Source organism: Capsicum annuum, chromosome 5 (genome assembly GCF_002878395.1).
Source record: "Capsicum annuum cultivar UCD-10X-F1 chromosome 5, UCD10Xv1.1, whole genome shotgun sequence".
Lineage (NCBI taxonomy): Eukaryota > Viridiplantae > Streptophyta > Magnoliopsida > Solanales > Solanaceae > Capsicum > Capsicum annuum.
Genome location: NC_061115.1, coordinates 42,064,139 through 42,086,918, shown reverse-complemented (window position 1 = coordinate 42,086,918; position 22,780 = coordinate 42,064,139). Strand labels below are relative to the sequence as shown.

Genomic DNA, 22,780 nt, shown 5'->3' with positions numbered 1-22,780 from the left:
TCAGGTGTGACTTAGGGGGTGAATATACCTCTAATGACTTCACTCAGTTACTTGCCTCTGATGGTACCATACACCAGTCATCTTGTACCGACACTCCTGAGCAGAACGGTCTGGCAGAAAGAAAACATCGTCATATTATTGAGACAGCACGCTCTTTACTTTTGTCTGCAGAGGTTCCTAGTATTTTTTGGGGAGAAGCAGTTCTAACTGCTGTATATGTGATTAATCGTATTCCTACTGCATTGACTTCAGGGATGTCTCCGTTTGAGAAACTATATGGTCACCCGCCGAATTATTCTGCATTACGAGTTTTTGGATGTACTTGCTTTGTTCTTCGTCCTCATGTTGAACGAAATAAGTTAGGGTCAAAATCAGCTATATGTGTGTTTTTGGGGTATGGTATTGGACAAAAAGGATATCGTTGCTATGATCCTGTAAGTCAGAAATTATATGTTTCACGACATGTCACTTTTGTGGAACATATTCCTTTTTATTCCATTCCAGCTAAAACCCATGATGTGACAAAGTCAGATATTCGGCTTATTGATCCCTTTGGGATTGACATAGAGGTTCCAGTTCCGGATTCATCCATGCCATCTGGTGTGCCACCTGATAGTGCTTCAGCCTCGCCTGTGCCTGAGTTTGCTCCTTCGACTGTTGAGACTGGAGACCCACCACCTCTGAGGAGGTCTACTCGACCTTGTAAGTCCACCAAACTGCCAGATTTTCACTATTCTACATATTCAGCCTCATTTGCTTCCTTTATTGCAAACATACATCATTTGTCTGAACCTGAGTCGTATAGAGAGGCTGTGTCTGATCCTCTTTGGCAGAATGCTATGGCTGAGGAACTTGCTGCTCTTCATCATACACATACATGGGATTTGGTTACTCTCCCACCTGGTAAGCATGCGATTGGTTGTCGATGGGTGTATAAGATAAAAACAAAATCTGATGGGTCTGTTGAGCGATACAAGGCAAGACTTGTGGCAAAAGGGTATTCACAACAATATGGTATGGATTATGAGGAGACTTTTTCCCCCGTAGCAAAGATGACGACTGTTCGCACTATGATTGCTGTTGCATCCGTTCGACAGTGGAAGATATTTCAGATGGATGTCAAGAATGCTTTTTTGAATGGTGATCTCCACGCGGAAGTTTATATGACTCCTCCCCCAGGTATTGACCACCAGCCAGGTGAAGTTTGTCGGCTTCGAAAAGCTTTATATGGTCTCAAACAAGCCCCTCGTGCTTGGTTTGAGAAATTCTCCACTGTTATTACTTCCCTTGGATTTGTCCCGAGTAACCATGATTCAGCATTGTTTGTTAGATGTACAAGTGCAGGGCGAATTCTATTGTCCTTATATGTAGATGATATGATTATTACTGGTGATGATCATAGTGGTATTGAGTTATTGAAGCATGATTTGGCTCATTGATTTGCAATGAAGGACTTGGGCTTGCTGCGTTATTTTCTGGGTATTGAGGTGGCTCAGTCTAAGAAAGGGTATCTTCTTTCTCAGACTAAGTATATATCTGACTTGTTTACACGGGCGCGTCTTTCTGACAACAGGACTGTAGATACTCCCCTTGAAATCAATGCACGTTACTCTCCTAGTGATGGTGTTCCATTATCAGATCCGAGTCTTTATCGGACTATTGTGGGTAGTTTGGTATCGGACTATTGTGGGTAGTTTGGTTTACCTTACGGTTACTCGTCCAGATATAGCACATGCAGTTCATGTTGTTAGCCAGTTTGTTACTGCTCCTACTTCTGTGCACTGGGGAGCTGTACTTCGTATTCTAAGGTATCTTCGTGGCACTCAGTTTCAGAATCTCTTGTTTCCCTCGACGTCATCTCTCGAGTTGCGAGCCTATAGTGATGCTGATTGGGATGGAGATCGCAATGATCGTAAATCCACCACTGGTTTTTGTGTGTTTCTTGGAGACTCTTTAATCTCGTGGAAGAGCAAGAAACAAGATGTTGTCTCTAGATCTTCCACGGAGGCTGAGTATCGTGCTATGGCTGTGACTACATGTGAGATTATTTGGTTACGTTGGCTTCTTGCAGATATGAGGGTTCACATTTCTATGCCTACTCCCCTGCATTGTGATAACAAAAGTGCGGTACAAATTGCAAAGAATTCTGTCTTCCATGAGCGTACGAAGCACATTGAGATTGATTGTCACTTCACCCGTCATCATTTACAGCTCGGGACCATATCGCTTCCTTTTGTTCCATCGTCTTTGCAGATTGCTGACCTTTTTACGAAGGCTCAGTCGGCATCTCGATTTCGTTTTTTGTGTGACAAACTCTCAATGCTTATTGCTGTTGCATTGTGAGTTTGAGGGGGATATTAGCCCATATGTTATTGGGCCTTTAGTTTATGGACCTTTAGGTTATTGGCTATGTATATATAGCCTACTCTTGTTTTAGTTAGTTTTATGCTTTTCAGATTATATTGTAAACCTTAGCCTTTCTTCCCTTCAATAAAGTTTTATTAACAGCCCTATTGACATGGACCTTATTGAATGACCTTATCGACATGGCTCTCTTGGCATGGCACTCCTGGAATGGCCCTCTTTGCATGTCCCTCTCAACATTATATGATGCAATAGAAAGAGGATGATAAATGCAAATAACTATGCAACAATTATTGAAAACATCACTTTGATCATTCTATTGGCATATTGAATCTTCTGCATGTACCATATCTCTAAGGACAGCTATGAATACCAGCTTTAAATATCGCGTATTCGTTATAGTACCAATTCACTGGGGATTTGAGTATGTCTTCATTGCACCTTCCACTACCGATGATCTCTGTAACCATATAAAACATGTTAGTTTTGGAAAACTCAACTACTTTAGGCTTTTTGATCATCACAAATCTTCCTTATTAACCTTTAGATATTCAACTTTGTTATATTCCTTCAAACCAAAGGAATATGTTAAACAACTGACACTTCTATTGGTCCTTTGTTGGATTTAGGATAACTTGCATCTACAAAAAAAGTTATTGGTTTTTGGTAAAGCTAATCTTTGTTGACTTCCTTAATCTTCCACTCCTGTCTTTATCATCCTCGGGTTTTCATCTTCTTTAGGTATTTATCATTCTTTAACTTCCTGAGTTAGTTGGTGTAAGGTAAGATCAATTTATCATAGCATAAATTAATTTAGAGTAAGAAATTTTGGAAATAATTTATTTTTTTATTATATCTCATTTTTGAAATAAGATTGGGAGGGGTCTCTGCCAATTAAGTCATGTCATGTACTAGCTTTAATGCACATCCTTGGCTCGAGGCTTTGGCACATCAGTCATTGTATTGGGAAGCTATGGAGATCTTTTAATGTTTTGGCTAGGGAGTTTTGTAGATGAGTCTTTGAGAAATCTAACGTGGTTGAAAGTACATGAATTTGACTATGCCCCTTCGGCACTCAAGAATCCCTAAGTCTTGTCTTTGAACTCATTATATGGTATGCTTGAAAATTTGAGGTCTTACTCAAGATTTTTGCCTAGTTAGAGGTTTTAGTGTAAAAGTGCTAAGAGGTTTTGACAGTTTGTAGGATCTTGAGATTAAAATCTGCTCTTAGTATATCCTCGACAAGTTTTTCATTCCAATTTGCAGAGGGTGATCTGTTTTTTTAAAATTTTTGAGATTCCTTCTTAAAAAGTCTACCCCAGTTTTTATTTTTCGCACTACAAAAAATGGGTCTAATTGCAGGGTTGTTTGAACCAGTGGTTAAATTTGAGCCGAGGGTCTATTGGAAACAACCCCTCTACCTCACAAGGTAGGGGTAAGGTCTCATGCACACTACCCTCTTGGTATCTTGTTGAGGGGTAAGGTCTGCAAAGAGCCTTGTCTTCTTCAAAGGTACTATTGGATCAGCTGCACTATGTCTTCGCTGGACATAGTACGTTTTAAACTATAGGTGTTGTTATCTATATATATCATTCCAGTGATAAATTTGTTACATAAAAGTGATCAACAACAATGACAACTACGCCTCAGTCCCAAGCTAGTTGGATCAGCTATATAGATCCTCGATATCCATTTCTCCCCACTTGAACCTGTTTCATTGCACTATTCAATAGTTGAGGTGTTCCCGTGCCAGAAGTCCTCTACCTAGAATTGACCATTAAAGAAGGAAAAAAGGAAAAAGTAATGAAGGCCGTTCTACAAAATTCATCCCATAGGATGGTGGAGGAGGAGAGCCAACTCGACAACTATGAGTAGTTAAGCCAATCACTTACTGATATTGTATTTGTATCCTTAGTTTGAGGTATTAAATTTTAAGCAGTAGCATGGAAGTATTCTGCAATGAAACACACATTGTAGTCTTTCTTATTGATGTACTTTCTCACTTGCCTCGGAAAGGAAAAATGGAACTTTTTTCACAAATCGAAGCAAATAGCATGGCTTAACATATAGGATACCGAAGGGAAGGGAAGTTTATCACCACTTCAATATAGTGCTTCTGGCCTACACAATTTGTTTCCTGGTTGATTTTATTTTCCTATTTCACGTGCTTCTTGCTTCTACGTAATGCTGGACTTTGTTTGTTGGCAGATTCTCGAAGGACTCCTTAAGTTGCCGGAGAACAAGGCGTGTGCAGATTGAAAAGCCAAGTATGTACATATATTTGAATTTGATAGTGTGGCATTCAGAACTTATTCTTCTGAGAGGATTGTTGACGTTAAACTGAAATCGCCTTTAGTATATGGACTTGTTTGATAATTTTGCGATGACTGTAATTCTTTTTTTATTTAAATTCAATGCAGAGGTCCTCGATGGGAAAGCGTGAATCTTAGGATCTTCATATGCATGCAATGTTCGGGGATCCACAAAAGACTAGGTGTACGCATATCGAAGGTAACTTATTGACTTCTCTACCTTTGTCATGTCTGAGATTTTGCAGATATATCTGAACTATGAAATGGTTCAATAATGCTAAGTTGCTCGGACTCTTCAAATATGTCTATGGGTGCGTGTTGGATCCTCCAAAAATAGTGTATTTTTGAAGAATCCGACACGGATGCGGCAACATTTTTGGAGAGTCCGAGCAACTTAGCAATAATGCATGTTTTGATTTCTATGTTTTGTGACAATTGAAATGATCGCGGTCTACAATCGTGCAGTTTATAATAGTCCTTTCTTGTCAATTCTTGATTGACATAAGAACCATTTCAACTACTAAATATAAGGGCGAGTAGATACTAGTAGAGCATCGCCTACTCATAGATCTGCACCCGCCTTTATACAGTTGGATACAAAATTCTCTATTTTAGAAAGAGGAACTAAGGTAGTAGATCTTTTCGCTCCTAAAAGTCGTGGAGGAAAATTCGTACTACTCAAGGGAGCCGAAGTAGGTAAAACAGTACTGCTAAAGCTCACGGGGGTGAATGTTTGGCGGAGTGGTCCAGTCCCCTTATATATATATATATATATATTCTTTTGATATCATAGTGTCCAATCCAGTCTGCTTGCACCTCGATTACATTTATATGGTATCTACTACCTCCCACCAGCACAAGCATCAGTTAACTGTCTATCAAGACTTGGACAAATGTGAAGAAATCTCCAATTATTTTTTTGAAATTGAACATGAGACCTCTTGGTTCTCAACCCACTTTATCAACCACTAGGCCACACCCTTTGTTATGCTTTGAACTAATAAATATTATGAGAAAAATATACTTATCCTTTTTTCAGAAGACAACCCACTACTGAAATCATTGGATCACCAAGATGGAGATGGCTATACATCTACTTATTCAACTTAGTTATGACTTTACGGTCAGCACTGTGATTTATTTCTACCAATTACCATGCATACATGAATGTACTTACTCTTCCCACCTGAATTTTATCTCAAGTGGAAGGATTGAAAGTTTTTAACGTACTGTACTTGAAGAGCACTCTAAATTTACTTGCCTCGATGGCTGAAGTTAATGGATCAATGAGGGCAGTAAATCGAGTAGGTCAACTTTTGCATTTTATGCTGTTTGTTCTACTTGCCTCATAATTTCGGGATCTTAAGTAGAGATGCAAGCCAAGATTGGTTCTCTGTTTCTCGATCCCCGATAATTGTTAGTTATTACTCCCTCCATTTTAATGTGTTTGTCTTACTTTCCTCTATCTCTTTCCTTTTTTTGAAACTCTTTAATTCTAACTTTCCACATGGCATGTTTAACACCTTAAGATTAAGGCATTTTGGTACATTCTACATATCTTTAATTCCTATCCATCAAATTCAAAAGTTTTCTTTACTTTCTTAAACTTCGTGTCAAGTCAAAATCAGTCAAATAAATTGAAACAGAGGGAGTAATTTGTTTCTGGTTATAAACCTTAGGTATAAGTACCACATAATCATATGCATTCCATCTTCCTCTTCCTCCTCCTTAGCCACAGCTTATTGGAGTAGGGGTTTCACCGCTCTCTACTAAGTCCTAGCCTCTCCTCTTTTCTCAACTGCGTGTCAGCGTCTAATCTCAGCATGCCATCATGTTTGTCTCCAACACATACTTTTCCTCCTAGCAAGATAACTTCGGAAGTGCTTGCTTATGATAGATCAATTATGAGTACTGCTTTTGAATATGATTGTTCCGTTATCTGTTGTTTGTGTATTTTTCAGGTTCGATCAGCTGCACTAGATACATGGCTCCCGGAATAAGTTGCATTTATCCAATGTTAGGTTTTTTATCCTCAAATTCTCACACTTTTTATGTTGATGTGATAAATAAGTTGACTCAACTGTTGATCCAATAAATGGCCTAATTTTGTGTTACTCCTTTTCTGTTGCCCGTATAGCAATGGGAAATGAGAAGGCAAATAGTTATTGGGAATTTGAGTTTCCTCCAAATTATGATAAGAGTTGGTATTGAGAATTTCATCCATGCAAAGTATGTCCCGTACTAGTTCCTGAGCAATCCTTTCGATCTAGTATATTGCAACTTTATTGGCAGTATCTGTATTTCGTTTAGGTATGAGGATAAGAGGTGGATCCCTAAGGATGAGAAGGAGATTCAAGAAGGGAGGTCCACAGGGCGACAATAACGACATTGTGACAAAATTAGGCATGGGCATGCTCGTAACTCCAGTGGTTCATACGATGAGAGGGTGATTATACAATGCCCTAGCACAAAGAAAGAGATGTCTGCTGCTAGATTCAGTATACCTCTGCCACCAAGAGGGCCGGAACAAGTATGTCAAACTTATATTCACTATTATGGTACTTTTATATCTGTTACAAACTTTGAATCTAATAGTTCAACTCATGAAAAGGTATCTCCTGGTGCGGTTGCACTTCCTCACTAGACAAGTTAGACGACACAATCGATTGCAGTCGCTGAATCTGTAAAGCCGGCTGCAGAAGTTCTTAATCCTCCTAGAGTTGATATTGCTACTGATCTTTTCAACAAAATGCCTATGGATTCTCCAAATGAAAATGGCGTAAGTGGTGCTTCTGTAGATGATAACTCATGGACAGCTTTTCAATGTATGTTATTTAAGTACAACTTTCCTATATTTTTTTCTTAGCTCTTTTATTCTAATCAAACCTTGTAACTTCTCAGCTGTTAAAGAAGAACCAGAAACAAAAAGTGGTGTTGCGAAAGCTGATCATCGAAAATGCCAATCCACCTCTACAATTGACGATTTATTCAAGGATTCATCAACACTGTCATCATCTATTTTAACTTCCTCCTTGTCCGATAAGCCTCCGAAAGATGTCAAAAATGATATCATGAACCTTTTCGACAAGGTACTATATGTAATTTTTGACATAGTACCTTAAGATGTCATCAAGAGAATCACTGCTATGAGGAATTTTATGTTCCCTAGAGAATGTCATCTAATGACAAATGGATCCATTAATTAGTCTTTTGAGGTATTATTTTGCCTACATGTGGATTTGGAGCTCAACCAGAAAGTACGCCTTTGCATTCCGTGAACGCAGAAGCTTATGAGTCCTAGTATACCTTATCTTTTCTATGTGCGACAATGTCCTATAGTAATGGTATCAACAGTCACGTTTGCTGTCAGACTGATGTTTTAAGGTTCCTTCCATAAATTATTGTCATAGTTATATCTAAACCATGACTTCTGCTATTGTCCCATATATTGTTGAAGATTTATATGAAAACATATCAAAGTGTCATTGGTGATTGCTCAGCTCGTAGAGTCATGGATTTGCTGTATTGATTAATTATAATGTCATTATACCAAAGTGTCAGTTGTCAATTATAATGTTTGATTAGTCAGGATGTGTTAATGGTATATGAATTGAACAAATATTGAATTGTAGGCTATGTCTAAAGGAACAATCAAATTTGGGCTAAAATTAGAATCTATAATTAGTTATTGAAAATTGATGTATCACACTAAATTAAAATAAAAGAATAATTGCAGAGGTTTTAAACCCCTATAATTCTTGGATAAAAATTTATTATAAAAAGAATTTAATTTGAAGTAACGGGGGTCGACCACCGCAAATTAATTATGGTGGTCAGAAAAAACTGCCGCAAATTGATTTGTGACGGCTCGTATTGTGGGGGTTTTAGGAACCCCTAGAATCGAAATTTGCGGGGGTTTAAAACCCCTGCAAACTGTAACATTAACCCCCACAATTTGATCAATTTTTTGTAGTGCATCGGGGTGATATGACCAAGCCGTTATGGCTCCTACATATCTTATTGAAACATGAATTAGGTTAGACGTAGTTTCCACAACATAAAGGAAAATAAAGTGATAGTTAAAAGGGTGACCGAAGCCAATAAAGGTTGCCTACGTATCCTATCCTTGAAAATTCAGTTCTTTAGATAGTTCAAGAAAAAGGAAAAAAATAGAATTTTCTAAGGGGTTGATCGAAGTTGATATAGGACACCTATGTATCCTTTTCTTTGGAATTTAGGTCAAACATAATTCTTACAAAAGGAAGAGAAATTTTAAAGCTATTTCAAAGCATAAAAACAATTACAAGTTGGAAAAGCAATTATAAGGAAATAAGCATAAAGAAACACCATCTTCAAATATAGTATCTTTTCACAACATCAAGATTGATTGGCTTGGGCCACCTTTGGACATTCATCTCAAACAAAATTAAGGCTCCTCCTGGTAACACTTTATAGACTGTATAGGTCCTTTTTAATTTGGAATGAACTTTTCCTTGTATTCCTCTTGGTGAGGGAATATTAATTTGAGAAATAATTTTCCAGCCTCGAATATGAAAGCTCGTACTCTTTTATTGAAAGCATGAATAATTCATTGTTAATATAATTGACCATGTGATAGGTCTATTATCCTCTTTTCATCGATCACCATAAGTTGTTTATAGTGAGCGCAGAACCATTCTTTATTACTTAATCATGCTTTCTGGATGATTCTTAAAGATGGTATTTCTACTTCAGCATGTATTACCACTTCTATCCCATAGACTAACATATATGGAATTGGCCCATTTGATGTTTTGACTATCATACGATATCCCAACAAAGAAAAAGGCAATATCTCAGTCCATGATTGGTGACTATCGACCATCTTCTTCAAAATCTTTTTGATATTTTTGTTGGCAACTTCTACAGCTCCATTCACCCGAGGATGATATGCAGTTGAATTTAGGTGAGTGATCTTAAACTATTCACATATCTCTTTTATCAAGTGACTGTTAATTGCTTTATTATTTTTGATGATTGACCCGAATATCCTAAAGTAATAAATCAAGTTATTCTTGATGAATTCTGCTACTACCTTCTTGGTTATATCTTTGTATGAAGCAACTTCCACCAACTTGGTGAATTAATCAATAACAACTAAGATGAATCTGTGTCCAATGAAAGCTGATTGCTCAATCGGGCAATGGCATCCATGCCTCAAGCTACAAATGGCTAGGACGAGCTTATAAAATTAAGTTTACGTGGGGGAACCTAGATCAGATCTGCGTATATATGAAACTTATGACACTTTTGCACTAACTTGATACGATCACTTTCCATGGCCATAAAAAAATATCTGGCTCTTAGGATCTTCTTGTCTTGAGTGAACCTATTCTTATGAGGTCCACACATTTTGGCATGGACTTCTGAGTAATTTCCTAGCTTTAATGAAATCTACACATTACAAAAATCACAAATTAGGGGACCTCCAATAAATGATTCCTCATTCAAAAATAAATTGTTAACCATTCAGAGTGTAAGACCCCGTAAAATTCTAAGCTCATTTCAGCTCACTTTTGCATGTTAAAAGGGTCCAAGACTTAGAATTTATTTTGATGAATTTATTTTTGACTTAGTCATTTCTAAAGCCCTTAAACTTTGATGAATTTATTTTTGACCTTTCCGGCACTGGAAAGTTAATTTTTAAGTTGATTCATAATCGGGAAAGTTAATAGTACATCTCGGGTGAGTTTCAAAATTTTTGAACAAGCGTAAGGGCATGTTTGGACTTCCAAAATGGCAACTGCAGGTGATTAGCCCGTGGTGCCTTCTCCAGTTCGATGCTGGGGGAGCCCACGATAGAGCCCATGGTGCCTAATCCAGTCTAGCACTCTAGAGCCTGCGGTGCCTGCTTCACTCTGTCTCGTGTATTTTCTTCAGCTTTTGTTCTATATTTTAAGGGCAAATGGATCATTTTTCCTTCACCCAATAGGTCCATAACACGAGATTAAAGCCCCCAAAAACATATTTGGTCATCTTTTACTCAAATTCTCTCAATTTAAGACCACTCTCTCTGAAGGACAACCCTATCCCCTTCAAGATTCAAGTTCAAGTTTCAAGGACACCACCAAGAACCCTCATGAATTCTTCAATTAAGTTATGTTAGATGTTCATCTATGGGTCCTTTTCATCTATAGAGTCCAACAACCCAATTTCAAGTTTTAAAGCTATTGTTTTTGCATGTTATCATGAATTTTACCCATGAATTTCCTTAAATCTCGACATTATATCTTGTTTACATGCAATTATTGTTGTTATCAAACCCTATACGTTGTGAATATCACTTGTTCACTGAGTTAAGCCCTAATGGTGGTTTTAGTATTGAAATCATTATATTCTTACATGTTAAAACTATTCCCATGCTTAAGCCATGAATTACAAGTGTTTGATGAAATGCCCCAGAGAATGTGTTTTAAATAAATACTTACATGTCATGTCCTCAAGGTTTTAGTATGGTCTTTTTGTGATTGTTATTGAGTCTTGGGGGTTTGAATACCCAAAACTTAGCTGCTTACCTAATTTTTAGTATCTATAGAATGATTTCAGTATAGTCATGAGCATTATCAGTTTAGTCAGTTACCATAAATAGTAAAGCATAGTTCAGTCCAGTATCCAGTGTCTTTCAGTTGGGAGTAGGATTTAGCACCGAGCGAACTCAGGGATGGGGGCTCACCTAATAGTAGAGGATGTTACTCTTAGTAGAAATCCCTGTGTTCTAGAACTACATAGCCAGAATGGGTTAGAGATGTTAACCTGCCAGCTAAGGGTTGAAGGGGTCATTAGATATTAGAAAGTGGATGTTTTCTCCCAAGGAAGAGATGGTGTGTTGCGTTGCCAGGGTAAAATGTGTGTGCCATGTGTAGATGAGTTGAGATAGTGAATTCTTGCAGAAATGCATGGTGTTCGTAACTCTATTCACCTAGGGGCCACTAAGATATACCGTGATTTATGGGAAATCTATTAGTGGAGTGGTATGAAGAAAAATATTGTAGAGTTTGTAGCTAAGTGCTCTAATTGTCAGCAGGTTTAGTTTAAGCACCAAAATCCTAGTGGTTCTATGTAGGAGTTTAGTATTCCTACTTGGAACTAAGAGAAAATGAACATGGACTTTGTGATGGGTTTGCCTCATACTCATCACCAACATGATTCGATTTAGATCATTGTGGACAGGATGACCAAATTAACCCATTTCTTGCCAGTCCATACTTCTTATTTAGACGAGGACTATGGAAATCTCTACTTATAGAGATGGTTAAGTTGCACGGAGTCCCATTGTCCATTATTTCAGATAGAGGTACTCATTTTACCTCTTATTTTTGGAAGGCTTTCAAGTAGGTTCTTTGTACCCAAGTTCATCTCACTACAACCTTTCATTCTCAGACAGATGGTCAGGCAGAAAGGACCATTTATACCTTAGAGGATATGTTGAGGTCTTGTGTTATCAACTTTAAGGGCAGTAGGGATAACCACCTGCCATTGATTGAGTCTGCTTACAATAACAGTTACCATTCCAATATTTAGATGGCTCCATTTGAGGCTCTCTATAGGAGAAGATGTAGATCTCTTATTGGTTGGTTCGAGGTAGGTGATACTGTATTGATAGGTCTAGATTTGGTGTTTAATGATTTGGAGAAATTTTAGTTGATCAGAGAGAGGCTTAAGACAACCCAAAGCCGACAAAAATCTTATGCAGATATGAGAAGAAAAGATCTGGAATTTGTGATTGGTGATTTTGTATATCTGAAGATCTCAACCATGAAGGCTGTAAAGAAGTTTGGTAAGAAGGGGAAGCTTATTCCCTGATATTCTGGCCCTTACAAAATCTTGAGCCGCTTTGGAAAGGTAGCTTACGAGCTTGAGTTACCTACAGATATGGCCTCAGTGCATCCAATATTCCATATCTCCTTGTTGAAGAAATGTATTGGTGACACAACTGTAGTTGTTCCTTTAGAAAACGTAGATGTTCAGAACAACCTTTCTTATGAGGAAATCCCAGTCGAGATCCATGATCGCCAGATTCGTAGACTAAGGAACAAAGAAGTTCCCTTTTTCAAAGTTCTTTGGCGGAATCAGTCCGTTGAGGGAGCCATTTGGGAGGCAGAAGCAGATATGCGAACAAAGTACCCTCATCTATTCTCTGCAAACTCAAACTCAGTTTAAGGTAACAACTTTTCTTAGATTTTCTTTTTCAATACTCAGTCCCAGCTGCATATTATTCTCATGTCATTCCTGTATTCACGAATTAGTTCACCCATGTGTTATATTTTAGACCCAGTTATGTAATCATGTTTTCAACATGCATATTCAGCATGTAACCTTAATTCCTCAGTGGTGTCATCTTAACCAGCCTCATTTGAGGACGAATATTCCCAAGGGGGAGATATTGTTAGATCACATAAAATCCTAAGCTCATTTTAGCTCACTTTTGCATGTTAAAAGGGTCCATGACTTATAATATTTCACTAAGTGTTAGGAATTGGTCATTCCTAAAGACCTTAAACTTTGATGAACCTATTTTTGACCTTCCTGAAACCAGAAAGTTAATTTCTAAGTTGATTCATGATCAGTGAAGTCAATAGTACATCTCAGGTGAGTTTCAGAATTTTCATACAAGCGTAAGGGCATGTTTAGACTTCCAAAACATCAACTGCAGCTGATTAGCCCGCAGCACCCTCTCCAATCCAGTGCTGGGGGAGCCCACGATAGAGCCCATGGCGCCCACTCCAGTACGGCATTCCGGAGCCTACGGCACCCGCTCTACTTTGTCCTATATATTTTCCTTAGCTTTTGTTCTGCATTTTTAAGGGCAAATGGGTCATTTTCCCTTCACCCAATAGGTCCATAACAAGATATTAAAGCCCCCCAAAGCATATTTGGTCATATTTTACTCAAATTCTCTCAATTTAAGACCATTCTCTTTCTAGAACAAACCCTAGCCCCTTTAAGATTCAAGTTCAATTTTCAAGGAAACCACCAAGAACCCTCACAAAATTCTTTAATTAAGGTATGTTAGATGTTCATCTTTATGTCCTTTTCACCCATGGAGTCCAACAATCCAATTCCAAGTTTTAAAGCTATGGATTTTGCATGTTATCATGAATTTTACCCATGAATTTTCATGAATCTTGATGTTATATCCTGTTTACATGCAATTGTTGTTGTTATCAAGCCCTACGCGTTGTGAATAGTGTTTGTTTGCTGATTTAATCCCTAATTGATGATTTTAGCATTAAAATAATGCTATCCTTACATGTTAAAACTATTCCCATGCTTAAGCAATGGATTACAAGTGTTTGATAAAATGCCCATGAGAATGTGTTTTGAATAAATGCTTACATGTCATGTCCTCAAGGTTTTAGTATGGTCTTTTTGTGATCATTATTGAGTCCTGGGGTTTTGAATACCTGAAACTTAGCTGCTTACCTAGATTTCAGTATCTATAAAATGGTTTCAGAATAGTTATGAGCTTTATCAGTTCAGTCAGTTACCATAAACAGTAAAGCATAGTTTAATCCAGTATCCAGTGTCTTTCAGTTGGGAATAGAATTTAGCATCGAGAAAACCCAGGGATGGGGGCTCACCTACTAGTAGAGGGTGTGACTCTTAGTAGAAATCCCTGCATTCCAAAACTACATAGCTAGCATAGGTTAGAGACGTTAACCTGCCAGTTGAGAGTTAATATATATCTCACTAGAGCACCTACCGATAGAGGGTGACTCCTTAGTCCTTCGGGACCTCACTTTAGTGGATCTACGTAGCCATGTGTTAGTATCCGTGGGACAATACTGACACCCTTCCAACTGGGGTCACTGGTTGGACCCTAATTTACTCATATTGGAGCATATCGGTTAGATGAAATCTCCCACATTCTCAGTCTAGTATTCAGTCCAGTACTCAGTTTCAGGTTTACTTGACCATAGTATATAAATATCATTTATCCAGTTATCAGTATTTTAGTCCAAGTTTATAGACTTTATCAGCATCATGTATGCATGATTGGTCATGCATTCTCAGTCTTTATAGTATATATGCATTCTTACTCAGTACATCATGCTATTTATTTAGTCAATTATTACTCTTGCACATGAACCCAGGTATAACAGACTCACCCCATTTAGCATACTAGTACATTCAAAGTACTGACCGCATACTCGTTTCTTGCACTATGATGTCTCATATCATAGGTTTGGACGCGTAGGTTTCCGACTGCGCCTATATATCCCAACGCTCCAACAGTCGTAGCAGTGGTAAGTCCTCATATTCTGAGGACCATTTATGTTTACTTTAATTCAGTTCAGTAGTCAGTCGGAGTTAGTTGGGGTGTTGTCCCATAAACTCTACAGTCATTCAATTTAGAGGCTTTCAGACTAGTACAGACAGATGGTCAGTTTTCAGTCGTTATCAGTTTTTTTATCAGTATTGATAGTATAAGACAATTTAAAACTATTATTTAGTATTTATTTTTAGATTTTTAAAACCTTATGGCGGTTGTTAGCTATGTTCTGCATATGTCTTCATTATTTTATTCAGTACCCACAGCCGGTACCAGCTCATGGGTTAGCTTGTGGTCCTTCGGGGCTGTTAGTACCGTGTGGCATCCACGTGTGCTATCGGGGCATTACACGGAGGATTTTTTTATTCTGATTGATGGTTGTATCTTTAGGGTATGCCTAAAATTCTAGGTACACTTTTATATTGAGGTACCATGGCTTACCATCTATTTCTCCCTCAACTTGTGCATAATATAGAGGTTTTTGCTTAAACTTATTTTAAACAGATTGGCATAACTATAAGCTAGATGTTGAATCATAGAAGATATAGTGGACAAAGCATGGACGAACTCATTCTATATCCTTGGAATATACTTGAAATCAACCTCTTTGAATCTTTTACATAACTCCTATACAAATTCTACATATACGGTGATTTTAGAGTTCTTCATGACTCATTCTCCTCGAAGTTGGTGAAATAATTGATTAGAATATCTAATTACAGGTAGTTCTTGAACATTTATATCGATAACAAATCTAAGACCGAGAATGCAAGCTTCATATTCAGACTTATTATTGGTGCATGGATAGCGCAATTTGGCAGTGATTGGGTAATATTGGCAGTTTCTTGTATTAAGACCTCTCCAATTCCTAAGCCCTTGAAATCAATTGCCCCATCAAAGAACAATCTCCAACCTAAGTATACTTCAGCAATATCTTCTCCTATGAACAATACCTCTTCCTATGGGAAATAAGTTTAGAGTGGCTCATATTCTTTATCAACTGGATTCTCTACTAGATAATCCATTAGAGCTTGCCATTTTAATGCTTTTTGAGCCACGCAATAATGTCGAACTTACTCAATAATATTTATATTTGGTCAATTTCCCGTGGACATGGACTTTTGAAATATGTACTTCAAAGGATCCATTCTAGAAATGAGATATTTGTATATGAAGTCAGGTAACGCCTCAGCTTCTGGGACACCTATGTTAGTGCCCAACACATCCTTTCTAGTATAATATAAGGAGCCTCGTATGGAGTGAACTTCTTACTCAAGCAGTAAATTACATTTTTCTTCTTTCTAATTTTATCGTGTTACCCTATAACACATCCGAATAGATTGTCTAATACTGAGAATTACAGAAACAAATGACTTCTTTCTTTCGGGGAAACTAGTACTGGTGAACTAGATAGATAATCCTTAATCTTATCAAAAGTTTTATGGCATTCTTTGGTCCATTCATTTGGTGCATCTTCTTTAACATCTTGAGGATAGGCTTGTAAATAGTCATTGACTATTCTATGAATCTATTGATATAATTCAATCTTCCTATGAAAATCATGGCTTCCTTCATAGTCTTTGGAGGAAGAAGCTCTTGGATCGTGTTAGTTTTTTGTAATACCTTGCAAAATCCTAAATAATTTTTCAGTTATACGTCTCATGGTTATGAGTCTAAAAGGCATTTATTTCACACTAAGTACAAGAGACTTAGCCAGTTTAAGACCCCAAGATTTCAAATATTTTAATTTTGGCCTTTCAAAATTCAAAACATCAATTTATGAGTTTAAATATGTTTAGGGATATTAAAAGGGTCATTCAGGAGAATTTTGGAATTTTCAGAAGGGGTTCAAGGTGTTTTTTGATCATAGAGGTAGAATTCCTCCGTGATTTGAGAGTGTTATGGAGACTGGACCTCCGTGATACACAGCGTGTCATAGAGGTTAGCCTCTACAATTTATACCGTGTCACGAAGGATAGTCTCCGTGATAGCCTCTGTGCCATGGAGGTTATGTTTTCCTAAAACATAATTTACAGACCAATGGAGAATTTTGGTCTTTTCACCCTCTCCCTAATCATCCAAATCAAGAATTAAAGTCCAAGAGGGGCAGTGTTTACCCCATCCCTCATCAGTTAACAACGTTAAAACATCCCCTTTCCCAAGAAAACAAAATTTCAAACTTCTTCTCAAGAATTCAATTATTCAAGGTCCCACTTACAAGTTCTCTTCAAGAATTCAAGCAACTCAGGTATATGAGGTATTCATCAATGGGTCCTTCCACCCATTAAGTCCCAAGAATCCTTTTTATTTTATGTATAAACCCTTTTCCTTCTTTTTCTGAAATTCTAATGTTAAGTATGAATTTACTCAACGTTCTTTTAGTAGTTTTGAATTCAAGCCATGACAATATATTCACCCATGTGAATCATGTTATTACATGAATTAAATTTCAATCACTCATATCATGCTCAGTTGACACCATGTTAATTTACTAATTTATGAATTAACTATGTGAGCATGTTGTCCTCATAAGTTTAACATATTCCCATACTCAAAATCATGGATTTCATCAGTTAGGGATATATTCTATGTTTTGGGTCTCTAAATCATGAATTTTCTTACCGTGTTGTTAAATAATGTCATTGTATTTAAAGTAATATTCAGTGCTGGAGGGTTATGAACACCCGATACCTATCCGTGTATTAATGTTTCCATTTTCAAGAAGTAAGTCAGTTAGATCATAGTTTTATTATCATACTCAGTTGGTCATGATCATGATGAGCATTATTAGTTATAATTTGTAGTTAACTTTAACCAGTACTAGTGTCAGTTCAGTTGGAAGTAGGATTTATCACTGAGTGAACCTACGGATGGGGTCTCACCTACTAGTTGAGGGTGTGGCCTTTAGTAAAAACCTCTTAGTTGAAAAACTACGTAGCTAGTGTAGGTTTTGAGAGGTCTTCCTGGCAGTTGAGTGTAGACACTCTCACGTACTAGTATATTCAAAGTACTGACCATATTCTTTTTTGCGCTATATTGATTTTACAATATAGGTTTGGACGATCAGTTCCTCGATTATTCTTAGTCAGCTCAGTACTACTCAGCAGCTGTTGTGGTGAGTCCTCATCCATCGAGGACAAGTGTATACAATTTTTCAGTATTTTCTTTATTTTTGTCAGTTGGAGTAAGTTGGGGGTTTGTCCTATTAACTCCTCATGTCTTAGAGCCTTTTAGATATTTAGATATTCAAATAATCAGGCTATCAGACTTGTTTAGTTGTATTAGCAGTTCAGACACATTGGGTATTCTTTCAGTATTCCAGCCTAATAATGTTTTTATCATTTACCTTCTGTATATGATGCCTGTATTATTATTTTATTCAATGCTCACAGTAGGTACCAGATCATGGGTTATCTTGGGGTAACTTGTAGCCTTAAGCACCTTGTTATGACTAGGGAGTAGCCTCGGGTCATGAAATTTTTGAGGGGTTAAGCTCAATGCCTCTTCTTCTAACAATAAAACCCAACAACTTTCTAGTTGGTACTTCAAAAACTTAATTGGCTGGATTCAACTTCAAAATGTACTTTCGTAACCGATCAAAGAGTCTCAAGTGAGCTAAGTTTTAGAAACTCTCAAAAGATTTAATAATTATGTCATCCACATTCACTTCAATCTCCTTATGGATCATATCATGAAATATGATTGTCATGACTTTCATCTGCATGCCACCAAAATTGTTGAGACCTAAAAATATCACCCTAAAATGATAAACACTCCAAGGTTTGATGAAATTCATTTTCTTTATATCTTCTTCATCCATCATTATTTAATGATACCCGACAAAACAATCCATGATTACCATGCCCTGCATACTTGTCAATGAGAATATGGTTGTTAGGTAATGAAAAATTATATTTAGGATTAGCTTTGTTCAAATCTCAATAATCAACACAAATCTTAATCTTTCCATCCTTCTTTGGTACTAGAACAATATTGGCTAGCCATGTTAGATACTTTGTGACTTCAACCACATTATTTTTTATTCTCTTAGTGACTTCTTCCTTAACTCTCAAATTCAGATCTGGCTTAAATTTCCAGGACTTTTGCTTCACAATATTGAACCTGGATCAATTGGCAGCTTATGCAATACAATTTCAATACTCAACCCTTGCATGTCATCATAGGACCAAGCAAATATATCAATATATTCTTTAAGCAACGTGATGAATTATTTTTTCTATGCTTCTTTTAGATGAATATCTATTTCATAATCACCTATTTTAACCACCTCGGTCTCCTCTAGGTTGGTCTTTTCCCAATTCTCAAAATCTTTAGTTTCTTTGTTAATTAGTCTAGAACCATTTTTACTTCATCATACTCTTCCCATTCATTGTTATCTACCTCGATTTGTTCACGAAGCTCTTTACATGACATGACATGACACTGGTAGGTTTTAAATTTTTATTACTGAAATCATAAACAACACAAGTTAGATTATAGTAAGCAAAAACTGACAAAAAATAAGTGGCAAATACTGTTGCAATAAAGGAGGCTTTTATTGAATTTTAAAAAATTACAAGTGTTGGCAACGAGTGTGGGTCTAGGTCTTTAAGAAAGAAGAAAAGTAGAAAAAACATAAATAAGGATAATAAAACTTAAAGGGTGGGTCTCGAGCCTCATTCAAATGACCACCAATTTTTCAAAAGTTAAATTTCATTATTTTATCTACCATATTTAATCGCAGAGTCATGATTTGAGTTGAGATCCAAGTTTGAAAGCTTTTCCCCTAGTTCAGTTTCCTTGATCTCATCTTCTCAGGGAAATCTTTTATAATAAAATCACACTTATTGAATAAATTTCCCATTTCATCCTCGAGACCATTGTTTTTAGGCTTTTTGGATATAGGAAATGACTGGTAAAGAAGAGGTAATTTCTTCGGGAAAATCAGTCCTTTCTTCTTTATATACTTTTCATTTTCTTTACTTGGTAGATAGTCTAACCTATACTTGAACAATTTTTTTGGGATCACAATAGGCTCAATGATTCTATCCAAATTCTTCCCTAGGCCACATCCAGGTTTGAAGCTTCCTATCAGCATAATAGTGGCCAATATCTTGTAAATCGAAGGCATTGACTTAAGAAGAGTTGGGTCTTTCTCAACTATATTGACAATATCCACTATAAAAATCTTTCCCTGTTGGTACTTTTTAAATCATAGGCACATAATCATTATGGTGACTTAGATGGCTCCTTTTTCCATAGATGATAACTTTGTTATTTTTCCATACAAATTTCATAAATTGGTACAATATTGAAAAAATGGCCCCCACTGTACGGATTTGGGGCCTTCCTAAGTGCAAATTATAACTCATGACAATGTCCATCACTTGAAACTTAGCTAGGAATTCTATGGGCCCCATTTGAAGATACTACTTAACTTCCCCAGTGGTGTCTCTCTAATTATTGTAATAAGCTCTTATATTAATTTTGTTCCAATGAATCTTCCCTATATCATTGTTCATTTGAGTCAGGATAGACAATGGAAAAATATTTAGACCCAATAGATCATCAATTAATACTCTATTAACAATCTTATCCTAACATTTAACAATGACATTTAATGTCTTGTTAAGCATCACTCCCTCAAATGGTAATTAATCTTCACCAAAGCTATTGAGATGGTCTCCAAACACTTTACTTACCATGGCCATTAAATTTGTAGCACTTATGCCTGTGGGTATACAGGTTTCATCAAGGACTTTGAAAAAGGCTTGTATATGATATTGAGAACTTATAAGCAATGGTCAATAGAAATTTGAGAGGTGGTCTTCTCCAAATTTTTTACAATAGAGTATTCTTTCTGATGCATTCTTCTTCAAAATTCCTCATCTTCTCCTTAAGTGATTGGCATTTTTTAGAACTCTTCTTGTATGCATCATTAGCAAGCTCTTTCATAGTGTAGTATATTTTGGATATAGTTATTTCTTGTGTAGGAGTGACTTCTACAACGAAGTCTTCTCTTATAGGAAACAAGGCAAAGCCTTTATTAGGCACGATGATGCAACAAATTAAGGCTTCTCCATAATATTCAAAGTAGGCACTGGATTTTCTATTTCTTTTACGTTATCTATTTCTTTAGGAGTGGCCTATACTATGTAATATCTCACCATCAATTTAACACCAATTCTATCATACTAGGCCCCTTCATGGTTTAGAAATGGGTTGTTTGTTAAATTTGGTGGCACTGTTGTTAGGAAAATCATGTTATGATTGATTATCTATAGAATCAAGGTTTTAAATTAATGTAGTCCTTAGTTATGTATCCAACACCCCTTAAATGATATGCACAACATTGATTATAATGGATAAATTGAGTATTGTTATTGACTAGTTTTGGTGGGACAGGTTGGATGAGCTCTATCGAGTTTAGCCTTTCAAACAACCGAGTCCTAGTTTTAGCCAAAGTTGTAAAACTCTTGGTAATCTTTTTTTTTTCATAATTTGAACAACGAATATAATGGTCATTCTAGCTGGAAAGATGAGGGACTTGATGGTAATTATAGTTAATAGGGCCTTTTTAAGAGGCTTGCCAATTTAGGAGTTGAGCTTGGTAGGTGGGTGGATAATTTGGTAATGGAGCTTGGTAATTCTATTTATTGGTTGGGAAATTTGGTTGTGGTTCTTGGGAATTGGGTTGGGTATAATAGAGGCTAAAGATTTTGTGGAGTTGGGGGGCATGTAGATAGTGATGGTATTTTCCCGAAGTTGGACCCAAAAGATTTCTTTGATTTTTGGTTTGGACTAGAGGACACGAAAGATACGCCATCTCACTTTTACTTTGAGAATTCCAAATATCCAGACTATGAAGAAATTTTATTAATCTATTCTATTCTTAGGCCTTCCTCAATCATTTCACTGACTTTAACCAAATTAGCGATGGTACCAAGAACCTCTGTGATCATTTTATCATAAAAACTCTTTTTTCTGGGCTCAAGTAAATACAATGTGTATTTTTTATTCTATAATAGAAGGTCTTACATTTGCTGCCTCTTTCCACTACCGATAAGAATATTCACTAAAGAATTTATTAGACGTTTGCTTGATTTAGTTCAAAGAATAACTATTGGAAACTATCCCTACATTGTAGGAAAACTTATTGGAAAAGTACCTGGCTAAAGCACTCTATTCAGTCCATTTCTTTAGTTCTTGGAAACTGAACCATTCTAACGCCTATCAACTTAGGCTTCGACTAAGGAGCCTCATGAGTAACATTTTATTTCTACAAGCACCTACCATTTGGTCACAATATCCCCTCAAATGGGTGGTAGGGTTCTTAGTATCATTGAATGTTTAAAACTTAGGGACTTTAAATCCATCAGGAAAATTTAAATTAGGGTGGATACAAAGATCATCGTGACAAAACCTCACAGTGTTAGGAAAACCTTGTGCTTGTTTCATCTTGGCTATCTCTTTCTTTATCAACAGTAGCTCGTTAGTATGCTTGTCTTCAACTGTTTGACACTCTTTTCCATTTTTTTGTAGTGCTTAATCTCTGGATTTTGAGGAAAGGTATGGTAAGATGCATGTATCACGGAGGCACGAAGAGTGACGAGAGGCATATTTTGGGTTAGTACTGGATTTTGGGTAGCAAGAGCAAATTTTAGGTTGGTAGGAACTAAGTTTTTGGGAGCATTGACATTGTCATTACAAGTGGGGTGAATGTTTTTGGAAGTGAAGGCATTTGAGAGGGTATTTTTTAAACTAGAGTGAAGTTTTGAGGTAGGTACGCATT

General features: G+C 36.7%; 1 pseudogene; it reads left to right on the top strand.

The window, feature by feature from the left end:
• Nucleotides 1-2,628: 2,628 nt before the first annotated feature.
• On the top strand, nt 2,629-8,230 carry LOC107872463 (annotated as a pseudogene).
• The last annotated feature ends 14,550 nt before the right edge of the window (nt 8,231-22,780 follow it).